Here is a 12,143-nt window from a genome sequence, read left to right on the forward strand (position 1 = left end):
GTCTGTAATTTTACTCATCTGACATTTCTCTTTGTTATTTTATGACTGTCAATTTGAGTGTGAATTAACATTTTGGAGGAATATTTTTGGCAATGCATTGACAAATATGTATTTGATGGGTTAACATTTAAATTCTTTCCTACTTCTTTATGTAAATGATGGCTACTCGAGTTTTAGAAGCATAAGGCTCTGCTTTGATTGAAACATAAGTATTTCGAAGCAATTCTTTTTTTGGCGAATGAAGAGTTCATAAAATATTACATCAAAACCAACTGTTCCTTTTTAGAGATATGTGTTCTTTTATTATGTAATGCTAAATTTGGTGAGTTATGGACATTTTGGTGATTTCAAAATCAGTCTGTATACGAAATTTTTAATTCAGAGATCTGCGAAATTTTTACTTTTTTTTACGAACATAAATAATATTCATAAATATTGTAAAAATAATGATAATAAATGACAATTATATATAGAAGAAATAACATTAAAATAAAACATTTTTATTTTCTCTGCCATATTTTAAAGTGACATTACTTTCCATTCTGATGACTTACAAATATTTTGATTCTGGAAAATAAACAAGATAAATGCAATGTAGCACAGTTTCCGAACATCTCCTATGAATACAAAAATGCCTATGAAAATATTTAAAAATAAATTTCATGTCTTGTCTTTTTTTTTTTTTTTTTTTTCCATGATAAGAGTTTCACATGTAATTGTGTCAGAATATTTAAATGTTTATTAGTTTCTCTTGAAAATTCACTTTGCCCTTCCCCCTTCTGATTAAAAATAATGGTAATAATTATAATTATAGTTAAGAAATAAATTAAAATAAAATGATTTTCTCCTGCCATATTTTAAAGTGACATTACTATCCGCTTTGGTGACTTAAAGTTATTTTGATTCTGAAAAATAAACAAGATAATAAATTCTATAAAGCACAGGAAACACTTAGGAAAATCAAAAATGCATATGTAATTATTTCAAAATAAATTTCATAATTCATTTGAAATTATTTCAAAATAAATTTCATATTCATTTCTTTAGATACATATATTTTTTCATGTTAAGAGTCTCCCATCTAATTGTTTCAGAATATCTAAATTGTTGATCAGTTTTCTCTTGAAAATTAACTTTACCCTTCTCTTTCCTGAATTTGTTCTTAAACATCTTCAGGCTTTTTGCTCTTGTGCCATTGGAAGGGATAATTTTTAAGGATTTTAAACCTTGCACCTCGGAAGGTCTAAAGGCAAGATTTATAGACCTACAATTTCCAGAACAATGTGACGAAAAGTGTGTTCATGGTATTAGCATGTAATGAATGTGTTTTATAGGAAATTTATGATGAATTACTTATGTTTTGGAGAATTTTTGGAAGTCTGAAAAGAAAATAATTTGTATTTTCTCCTTTTGATCACAGATGTGTCTCTTAATATATTTATCTTCCCTTTATATTCTTATCTTTTCACTAGACACATGTATCAAAGCAATCAAAGAAGGTAACGAAATTAAAAACTGACAATTAATTACAAGATTCATCATGTATGTGTCGGTGCACCATACATACCTTAGCGCCTGCCCAAAATTCTAATAATTTTCCCCTAAATTTTGTTGCTCAGTGTTTCACTAAATTCTAAGAATTCTGCCACACTGGCTCTGCTGCCGGTCTTGACCATATATAATATTTTCAATACTCATAATATTAAAGAAATAAAATTAGCAGTTTCTTCTGTACATTTCAAATACAAGCAGTTCTGTAGAATAAAAAAAATCTTTTATTAAATCTGAAAATTCTAAAATGAAGTAGAAATTCATTGAAAACAAAGTTGGTTTCATAGAGAGAAAATTATTCTTCAAAGATGCATTTTTTAAACATTAACAAATTACGAGATGAAGCAGAGACTAGTGGGAACGTTGAATTTTTTTACTGAAACAATTAAACTGAAAAGATGATAAAGAGAAGGAAATCGACGTAAATGAGGTGAAATATCTGGAAAAATTTTAAGACGGATAAATATTTTGTGTAGCTTTTAATGTAGTTATATCATTTTAGAATCAGTATCAAAAATTATAACTGCTGTAAAATGTTCTTAGTAATTTTTTAATGGATATTTTTTAGGAATAGGAAAAAAATTGTAATAGTAACCATGAATGACTAAGAGTATCTTATTACATAATTTAATTATTTGTAACTAACTGCTCACTCTTGGAAGTTACCTCCACATGTTAGGGCAAGTTAGCTTCTTTCCTTAACCTAATCCTTATTGTGTATATAAGATACAACACAAAAATGTAAAAATTAACATAAAGTTTATTCCTTACTAATGAGACTTAATGCAAAACAACCTATCTATCATCCCGGTACTTCAGTGGCTTATTGGAACTTCGTATTAATACTGTATATTAATTTGGTTATAACTTCAGCAAATATGCACGAAGCTATGAGACTAGCTGGGGCAGACAAAGTGCAACTAACTTTCAAAAGTTACCAACGTCAAACTTTCATCTGTGTTCTGATCAGTGGTTGTCAGTCTCTGAGAGATGTAACTGTGGTGGCAACAGCCAAGCTTTTGTTATGAGTCTTGCTGATTATTATTTTACTTCACAGTTTAACTTATGCCACTTGGCATAAAATTTTCATATACCTTTGAACTAAGCGAGTGCATAATGAAATGAGGTGTAAAAGAAACAATAAATATAAGCTAACTGTTAGTAAAATTTAAATAAAAAGGCACTGATCCTCTTTAAAATACGTGGGACTGTTATAAGTGTAAAATGTTTCAAGAAATTTTATAATTTAAAGCTAATTAGTTGAAAAAATTCTGAGGTTAATTTTATTCTTGAATTTGTTTTATAATAAAGTTAAATTAAATATTAGATTATGTTTAATAATAATGTATCCTATTTTCAGATTTATTTTATTCTTACGAATTACAAAAGTGAAGGTCAAGTGTAGATAATTGTTTCAGTTTAATTCAGTTCCTATTTGCTTGATAGGTTCTCAATTTGTTTCATTGATGGTCCTTAAAAGTGCTTAGTTTCCATGTGCACTAACCTTAGCATAGTTTTAGCAAGTAACACTAACCCTAGCATAGTTTTTAAGTGTGTACTAACCCTAGCATAGTTTTAGCATGAATGAATCCAGTCTATTTTTCATATGAACAGGTATGGAAGTGCGTTGAAAACATCTGTTAATTAGTTTGAGGAAAGCAGTTGATCTAAGTGTAAAGAATGCTTAGGACTAAATAGCAATATAAAAATGAAAAATATTAAAAATATATTTCTGTTGTACCCCCAAAAGCAGTGTTTTAAAAGCTGCATCTAAATTTATTATTAATTTAATTTAGTAAAAGTCGAGATAACTGTAGACCCTTCTTCAATGTCAGATTTTTTTAACTAAAGCTTACATAACTTAACATTCGAAATGTTACTTTAAATAAAAGGTGAAAAGTAAACACAAGGTGGACCAAAACTTCTCTATCTCTGCCCAATGACAGGTGTTTTCCATTCTCATGGTTGAGGAATGAAGAAATATTTTCTATTTCATAACTGAAAGAGTGGAGGGCTATTGTTACTTCAATTTGCAATTTTTGTCAAATATGCCAGAAACTTGATTCCATTCTATTGACTATCAAATGATCGACATTACACCTTGACTTTTCACATGATCGACTTTTACATTTTAAATTAAAAAAAAAAACAGAAGGAAACTATTCTGTCCTCAAGCTCCTTTTTATGTCCATTTCTTTTTTTCTCAATAACATTCATATTTGATTTTGCAATTTTTAAAATACAGCTGCTAAAAATTATACACCTATATTCATTGGCAGATGCATATGTTTTCTACTATATCCAGTGCTCTCAGGTTTGGTTAACTCCCTCATGACGAGTGTATCATAAATGCATCAGCACTTATCCTCAAACACGATGGCATGCCGCTTAGTGGAACTCACCTTGGATTTGTTTCAGTCTTGAAAGACAGGGTATTTTCTGTTGCTGTAACTTTTTAAAAAAATCATTAAATTTTTTTTATTGTTTTGATTTTTTCTGTAATGGTATCTAACAGTAATGTAATCATAAATACAGAATGTCAAGAGATTATGAAATTTTTTTTAATTAAAATCTAAATGCAAAATAAAATATTTGACTCACCTAGAAGAAATGTACAAAACTTACCGAAATCTATATCTAAACATATGTAAAAAAATAGGGTTGAATATTATGTCTTTAATAATTCAGAAAAGAGACAGTGTGTGATAATCTAGTCTCTAGCATTTCATTAGTTGTAAAGTACGTTTTCAGGTCGGGTTTTTAAATTATTCCCAGAAAAATAATTAATCCTACGAATCTCCTCATATTAGGCACATCTAGAGGAGTATGTTGATTTTGGATGAAGATGGAAGAAATTGTTTCTTTAACTATTCATCATCTAAAAAATGGTGAAAAATCAGTTTCATTCACATAACTTTGAATTAAATTTACTATTTCAAATCCTGTAAAATTAACAAGACTTCAATTACTTAACAGATTGAGTTCATGATAGAGTATCCATTTGCTGGATTGTGAAATTAAAGTAAAACTTGCTTCCAGTTCGATCTCTGACAAAATTCTAGTATTTAAGTCATACCTTCACTTAAATCTAAAGTCTTTAGTGTCATAATAGTCACTCATGGGCTCGTTTACAATTCGAATATACTATTCTTCTGTTAAAAACCTTTTTCTCAGACATCGCACTATTAGTTTAATTTTAACTGGTGCAAAAATCTGAAGAAGATACAAACTCAAGATCCTAAAATCACAGCTCCAATCTTCTCGTAGGAGGGGGATTGAAGCATTGGAAACTGTCAATGTTTATATCACGTGAAATGTCAACTCAGAAGTAACTGCTAATCAGAACACAAACATGCTGGATTGGGGAGAAATCTGACAATCATCTTGACCAAGGAAGTGTTGGAGAACCATGAATCAGTAAAAAGTTGGGCTGCCTGTTGAAATTTAAACATAGGCATCCGTGAAAGGAAGGGCAGTACTACCAAGTATAGAATCTCGTTGACATGCTACCATGCTGTAAGTTCCCTCTGCTGTCCTGAACATCTCCACACACGTCTTTGCTGGTCATCAGGGCTTAATTCGAAGTTGGACTTATCACTGAAACCAATTCCATTTTAGTCTCTGAGATCTCAGATCGAATGTGCCTGGTGCCACTGCTAATGTACCTGGGAGTGTGCAGTGATGAGGGGCAGTCGGCGCAGTGGCCTTTATCACCTCAGTCCCCACTTGCTCAGACGTTCATGTATGGTCATTGCACTCAGTGGTGTCCTGGTTACACATCAGGGGCTGTGAGAGTCAATCAGTCAATTACGTTGTCCTCACATTCTATCATTGCTCTTGGTCAGCCACTACCTTCTTGGTGCTCTCTCCAGCCGTGGTTGCCCCATTCCTGCTAACATCGTTGAATGGTAGCATTGTTGCAACCCAAATGTCTAGCAATCCTGCAGTTTGACCATACTACTTCCTTTAGTTCAATTGCACTTCCTTTCTCAAAGGTGTCATCTGCTTATACTATTCACGAAGCATTGGTACAGTCCACATAGATTGATGGAACCACATTGGCATGGAAGTTATGCCTTAACACTGTAATGTCCTCTGTTTTATACTCTTATGTGGATGCTTCATTATAGTGTGCTGGAGGACAAGGTAATCTATCAGTGGCCACCAAAAGTTAATTATTTGCTTATTCTGTCATAAGGCATAGGCATAAGCAATTTCACCTCATCAAGGTAATTCTTTCTTGCCGCATCACTTTTGTGTTTTAGAGCATATGTTAGAAACATCTTTTCTCCTCAGACTTAAAGAAAACATCTAAATTTGTTGATTTTTTCCCCAGTAACAAATGATAAATTTTAACAAAAGCTTGATGTGAATTTGACTTTTTACACAAACAGAGGCTTAGCTTGTTTTAAATCACATTTTTATTTAATGTATTTGCATGTTTTTGTGTATTTGAAACCGTAAATGATTATCAAAATAATGTTTTACTATAAAAATGAATTGCAAATTTATTATGACCATTTGTAATATATCAGGGTGTCCATGCTAGGAAAATGGGAAAAGTCAAGGAATTCCAAACTTGAGAAAAAAAAAAAAAAAAAAAAAAAAAAAAAGAGAGAGAGAGAGAGAGATTTTAAATATTTTAGTCAAAATTTGGAAAAGGTCAGGGAATTTCATATGGTGACCCCCAAAAAGTGATTTTTGCACCAGCATTGGAAGCAATTGCTTTCTTGGTGAATTATGTATCACGTGACATAAAACCAGGCAACTGACATAAAACCAGTTTTCGCAGCACCAATCAAACTGTCTTTCAGAAAGGCAAAGCAATTTTCCAGCATTAGTCAAAAGAGAAAAATCGAGGGAAGATGCTTCTTCAATTGACTCATAAATTGTAGAATTAAATTTGTGCAAATTTTTCATTAGTACAATAAAGTCTGATATCCGGACGTCCAATGTCCAGAATGATCTAAAATCCAGAACTCAAAGCAACCAACACGTTTTTTTTTTAAGCATGCGCATTTGATTTTTTTCCCCCTCCATAATAAAACGTGCAGTCCCGATTCTTAACACTAGAATGGCGGTAGGGGTCATTTTGACCCCTGAACACTTTTGACCGTTGATTGCTTTTGTTTTATTATAAGAAATCGTTTTGAATTTTTTTACTTTTCTAAATAGATAACAAATATTTGTATAAAAAAAATCAGTATTCTAGGTTTGTTAGTTTTTGAAATATTGGCATGTATTCCTAGAATGGCAGACGGGCATCATTTTGACCCCTTTATCTTATCCCTCTTTCTGCTTGAGGCATTGTCAAATAACCCATGAAAAACATTCACTGATAAAGATTTTTCGAGAACCCTTGATAAACATTTACTGATAAGGATTTTTCGATTGCATTCATACTATCTCCCAGAGGGATAAAAACCTGGGTGGTCTCACTACTTGGTAATGTCTACATTTGTTCCTTTGTTTGCAATTATCTATTCATTTGAAGAAAATACTGCAAGGAAGGCAGATGCAGGGTTTTTCATGCTTACATTTCTTTTCAGAAATAGTTTATTTTACAGATACATTTTCCTGTTTGTTAGTTCAGCTTACTTATTGCAGGTGATAATAGTTAGGGTGGATGTTTTCTTAATAATCCCAAATCGGTATTTCAGTACGTGGGAATTCTGCCTTAAAGTTCATTATCATCTTTCCTTTACGCTGTGAGAATCGTGTGCTAAAATATATTTCCTATCGTTTTCTGATAGTCTGATATTTTTCAACTTTTACAAAATATATATAATAAGCGGAAAAGAGGTCTTACGGCTGAAGAAATTAAAAAATTGTTCCAGGAGCTGTCTGAAAATGTGTCTGATGGAGGTGAAATTCATAATTTTTCTGTAGAAACTGAAGATGAATTCCAGTCACAAGTTATGAGTGAATTCAAGGACAGCGAAATAAACGATAAAGAACTCATCTCAGAAATAAACGTGCAAAAACGGATCAAAGTATTTGAAAACTGTTTTTACAGCTCCTGATAACACTATATGGCATGAAATAAAATCCAAAAATTCAGTCTGCGGCCATGTTCTTGCTTATAATGTTCTAAAAGAAACAGCAAATCCAACATCTTTCGCAGAGACTCGTGTTTCTGAGGACAAAGTGTCTAGTGCTTTCAAGCTTTTTATCCATGCTGATATCTTGCTGCATATAAAGAAATGTACAAAATACGAAGCTCATCGCCAACTTGGAAATAAAGACTGGAAGTTATCTCTGGCTGAACAAGGGTATCTAACTCTATTATGTTCGAGGAGTAATAGGAGCAAAGGGCTTAGATTTATATTCCTTGCAGTCCGAAACGTGGATAATACCATTTTGCAAAGAAACTATATCAAGAGATAGATTCAAAGAAATAAAACGATTTTTAGGGTTCGATGAAAAGACAACAAGATCTACTCCATTACAGACTGATAAATTTGCTCTTGCATCAGACACGTGGAACAAATTTATTGAAAACTGCAAAATGTGCTATGGGCTAGGACAAAATTCTACAGTTGATGAGCAATTATTCCCATCTAAAGCTAGGTGTATATTTACACAATATATGCCTAATAAACCTGACAAATTTGGAATAAAATTTTTGTTATCTGTCGACGTCGATACTAAATACCTCTTGAATGGATTTCCTTATCTAGAAAAATTATGTTTGTCTGAAAATGTTGTCATAAAATAAACAGAGTCACATCTAAAAAAGGGAAGAATATTACCACAGATAACTATTTTACTAGCATTAGATTAGCAGAAATGCTAAAATAAAAAAATACGACTATGGTCGGCACAATGAAAAAGAACAGAAGAGAAATTTGTATATTTTTGAAAAATGTGCGTAGTAATCTTTATTTATCAACAATAGTGGAACATGATAATATCACACTTACAATTTATCAAGGCAAAAGAAACAAAAGCTTTTTTCTACTGAGCTCATTACATTCTACTGTAAAAACTGAAGACAGTCTCAAGAAGTTGCCTGTTTCAGTAGCATTTTACAACGCAACATGTGGATATTCGTGATCAGATGTGCTGAAAATATTCAGTTAAATCGGCTTCTAGCCAATGATCTGTACATATCTTTTTCACTATTTTGGATCACGTAGCTTTGAACGCCTGGATAATTTATAAAAGTGTAACAGGAAACACCATTAACAGGGGGGATTTTCTACTGAAATTAGGAGAGGAGTTGAGAGTAGTACATATGCCTTCAAAACTCCCAAAGATCCTTCCTGAGTCTTTAGCAAAAAACACATGAAACGAAAATGGATATAAAGAGAAAAAAGTGTCAAGTACAGAGAAGCAATGGAAACAAATCTTAAGAATATTGTGCATCTTGTTCCAATGTCGTATGCAGAAAATGCACTGGAAAAATTGTTAAAAATTATTTTTGTATGAACTGCAGTAATTCTTAATATCTATGTGTAATCTCTAATATTTTAAACATTAAACAGAATTGTAACAAAATGCTTTACATATTCCATTCAGCTACACATATAATGATGTAACTGAAACATCAGAGAACATTTCTCATTTTTGCATTTAGAGAAAGAAACATCATCCAAGTTAGTACGTAAAAAAATATTATTTTATAAATTGTCTTTTATTTTAGTTAACACTAGTTTTAATTTGTGAAACCATTTATTTGAAATCAATTCTTATTAATTTAAAAGTCAAACAACAAAAATCAGCGTCAAAGTTTCACAGGACTAATTTCGATGGTTTTACCAAACCATCATCCTTAGCTGCAAAAGCGCAAATGAACAAGATAAGATATAATGATAAGATAAGACAAGAAAGCTTGGACAGGAGATAAGCTACTGGTGCCATCTGTTGATGAAACCAGAACTAAAACTTAATTTCTTTACAGGCTGAAGGCAAAGATGAATTGGAATTAGGGTTGTTAACTAAAACAGAAAGATTTTTTTTCAATGTGATATGCCTCTAGAAAATCCAGTTCACCAATGGAAGATCTTTTTTGAATAATTTTGGCAGCAGAACAATTGAAAGTATGATTTGCGGACCAACAATGTTGGGCAACAGAAGACTTCTGTGTTTCCTTTTCTCTAACAGATGCCTCATGTTCCTTAACGCGAAATTTTAAGGCTCTCTTAGTTTGGCCAATGTAAATTAAACCACACTGGCAAGGAATTATGTAAATACTTCAGGAATTTATATCTGGAATGGGGTCCTTGAGTGTGGAACTCATAATTTTATTGATGGGAGAATAAACAAACCAAAAGCTAAATTTCTGTACTAAGATTTGAGTTCAATCTGTAAAAAGTTCATGTTTCTGGAACATACACATCACAATTTTAATACTTCAGGGAAGAATTTCTAAAAATGTCTGCACACAATGTCACAATTATAGAAATTTTATATACCCATTAACTGTTATGAATAATAATAAACCTTAAAATTTCACACATACTAATCTTCACATTTATATAAGTAATATTTTATCATTTGTAATAGCATTATTGAAATTATGATTTTTACTTTTAATATTACATATCACAATTTTCTTATTTTATACAAACTGGAAGATTCCACAGCTGAGTTCTAGTACACACATATAACACTTTAACGAACTCTCATATTAAATTTTCAGGATTTGTTAAGGGGTTGCTTTGACAGTTACTTATAAAGGCCTCCGTTTCTTGTTTAAAGACAACTGGCCTTTTGAAGTGTATTACAACATTCCATTATATTTAAAAAAAGAACACTGCATTACATGAAAAAAATAATCATAAAAAATTCAATAAAGTGGGAGCCTTCAAAGTGTATATTGAAAACAAAGAAATTTCTGCAAATTGAAATTTTTAAACAATAATTTCATTCTTAAATAAAGCAGAAATTCAAAAATATAAATTCAGAGGCATGTAAACAGTAGTACAAAAGTATTAATCATGTTAGGATCTTTCCCTAAGTAAAATCTTCAAATTTCTTTACCTAATTTTTATTAAATTCAGTATTTTTTAAATTCAAGTGTACGAAACTACATTATAAATAAATCAAAATTTTGCATATTATTGACTTTCATCTTAAAATGACTTAAGCAAAATATTACCGTCAATAAATCATAAAACAACACAATTACTTATAAATGCAGAATTATTTTAAAACATAATTTACTCAATTAAAAACTTTAGCTTTAGAACTGAATACCACTTCAATATCACTTCTAATGACTTTCGATAATATTCCATTCTTTGAATGAAAAGAGCATTGAAATTTTTGAAGAATTTCTTGAATGAAGCACTGAAAACACAAAAGAGCACAAAACACTGTTCTGTATTTCACATTTCACTGATAAGGGTTGTTGACCTTCAAAGCACTTTGGATGTTACTTTTATGCAATGATCAGAAATGCATAAACATTGCAAATATTTGATGTGAGCATGAACCATTAACCATATTTCTATGCTGCAACACTGATTTAATAACCTTGATTCGAAATGCTTTTTCTTATCTTAGATTTTTGAAATTCCAGATAATCAAGATTTGATTATGAATGTGGCGCAAACTTACATTTAAATTTTCGGTGAAATGGGACTTTTCCCATGATTCACTGTGATAAAGCCGTGTAGACTTCTTCATAATTAGAACTGGCTGAATAATTTTTTCCATTTGAGTGTTGAAACACAGGTACACATCCTGATCGACTTTATCGTATGTAATGTTTTTGAAACGTCGTGATGGCATAGTGGCAGGCTGGGAAGATGAGCTGATGGTGCTGACACAAAAATGAATTAGACAAATTCCCAATCTTTATTTCCACGCATATAAAATCATCTCAGTAGATATTTATCCAAGCATAATGAAATCCAATACATTTCTGTGATTCAGTCATAATGAAATATCATAAATTTCTATATACATTTTTTTTTTTTTTTTTTTTTTTTTTTTTTTTGTAAAGATAAGATGCAGGCATTTTAGACGGCGAAGCAAAGCAGCGTAGATGTTGGCGTAGCGGAGGCTAGCACAAGAATGACGTAATTAATTCGCCAGCTGCATTTAAACTTAGTCTGATGTAGTTGTAGAGACAACTATGATCGATTAATTTGAGGTTATTATATAATCATGGAAGGATCTCTAATTTGGGAGAACAAATGAATATAGGGGAAGAGCATAAAATCTGGAATTGTTAATTTTAAGGTCACCAATTATTCTTAAAGCAGCCATCGTATTTTGTTATATTTTACATATATATGTGTTTGTCATGTGCAATTGACAAATTTTTTTGTTTTCAAATGGTACCATAATTAAATTACTCTCAGCACAGCCGACATGCACTTTGCAAATAGACCAGAATTTTCTTAAAACTCACCTGGAAAAGTCAGGGAATTTCATTCTCCTCTTTGAATGGCAGCTCTGATATATTTATGTATAATATAGGAACATCTGATTGATTAGTAGTTTCACATCATTTATTGTGTATCATAGAGTTCAGGATAACTCTTCATAAATAATTCTGCATCTGTTGAAAAGAGTACACATAGTGTGCCATGAAGTGATGTGTCTCGTAACACTATCTTATTCATTTATGTCTGATATTT

General features: G+C 31.3%; 1 protein-coding gene across 5 annotated transcripts in view; it reads left to right on the forward strand.

The window, feature by feature from the left end:
- LOC118198324 (uncharacterized) overlaps positions 1 to 12,143 on the forward strand; it is a 408,445-nt gene that overhangs the window by 271,047 nt on the left and 125,255 nt on the right. The gene's annotated exons all lie outside the window — the stretch shown is intronic.

This window comes from Stegodyphus dumicola, chromosome X1 (assembly GCF_044657685.1).
Source record: "Stegodyphus dumicola isolate Sdum_Otavi_A_Nest chromosome X1, ASM4465768v1".
Taxonomy (NCBI): Eukaryota; Metazoa; Arthropoda; class Arachnida; order Araneae; family Eresidae; genus Stegodyphus; species Stegodyphus dumicola.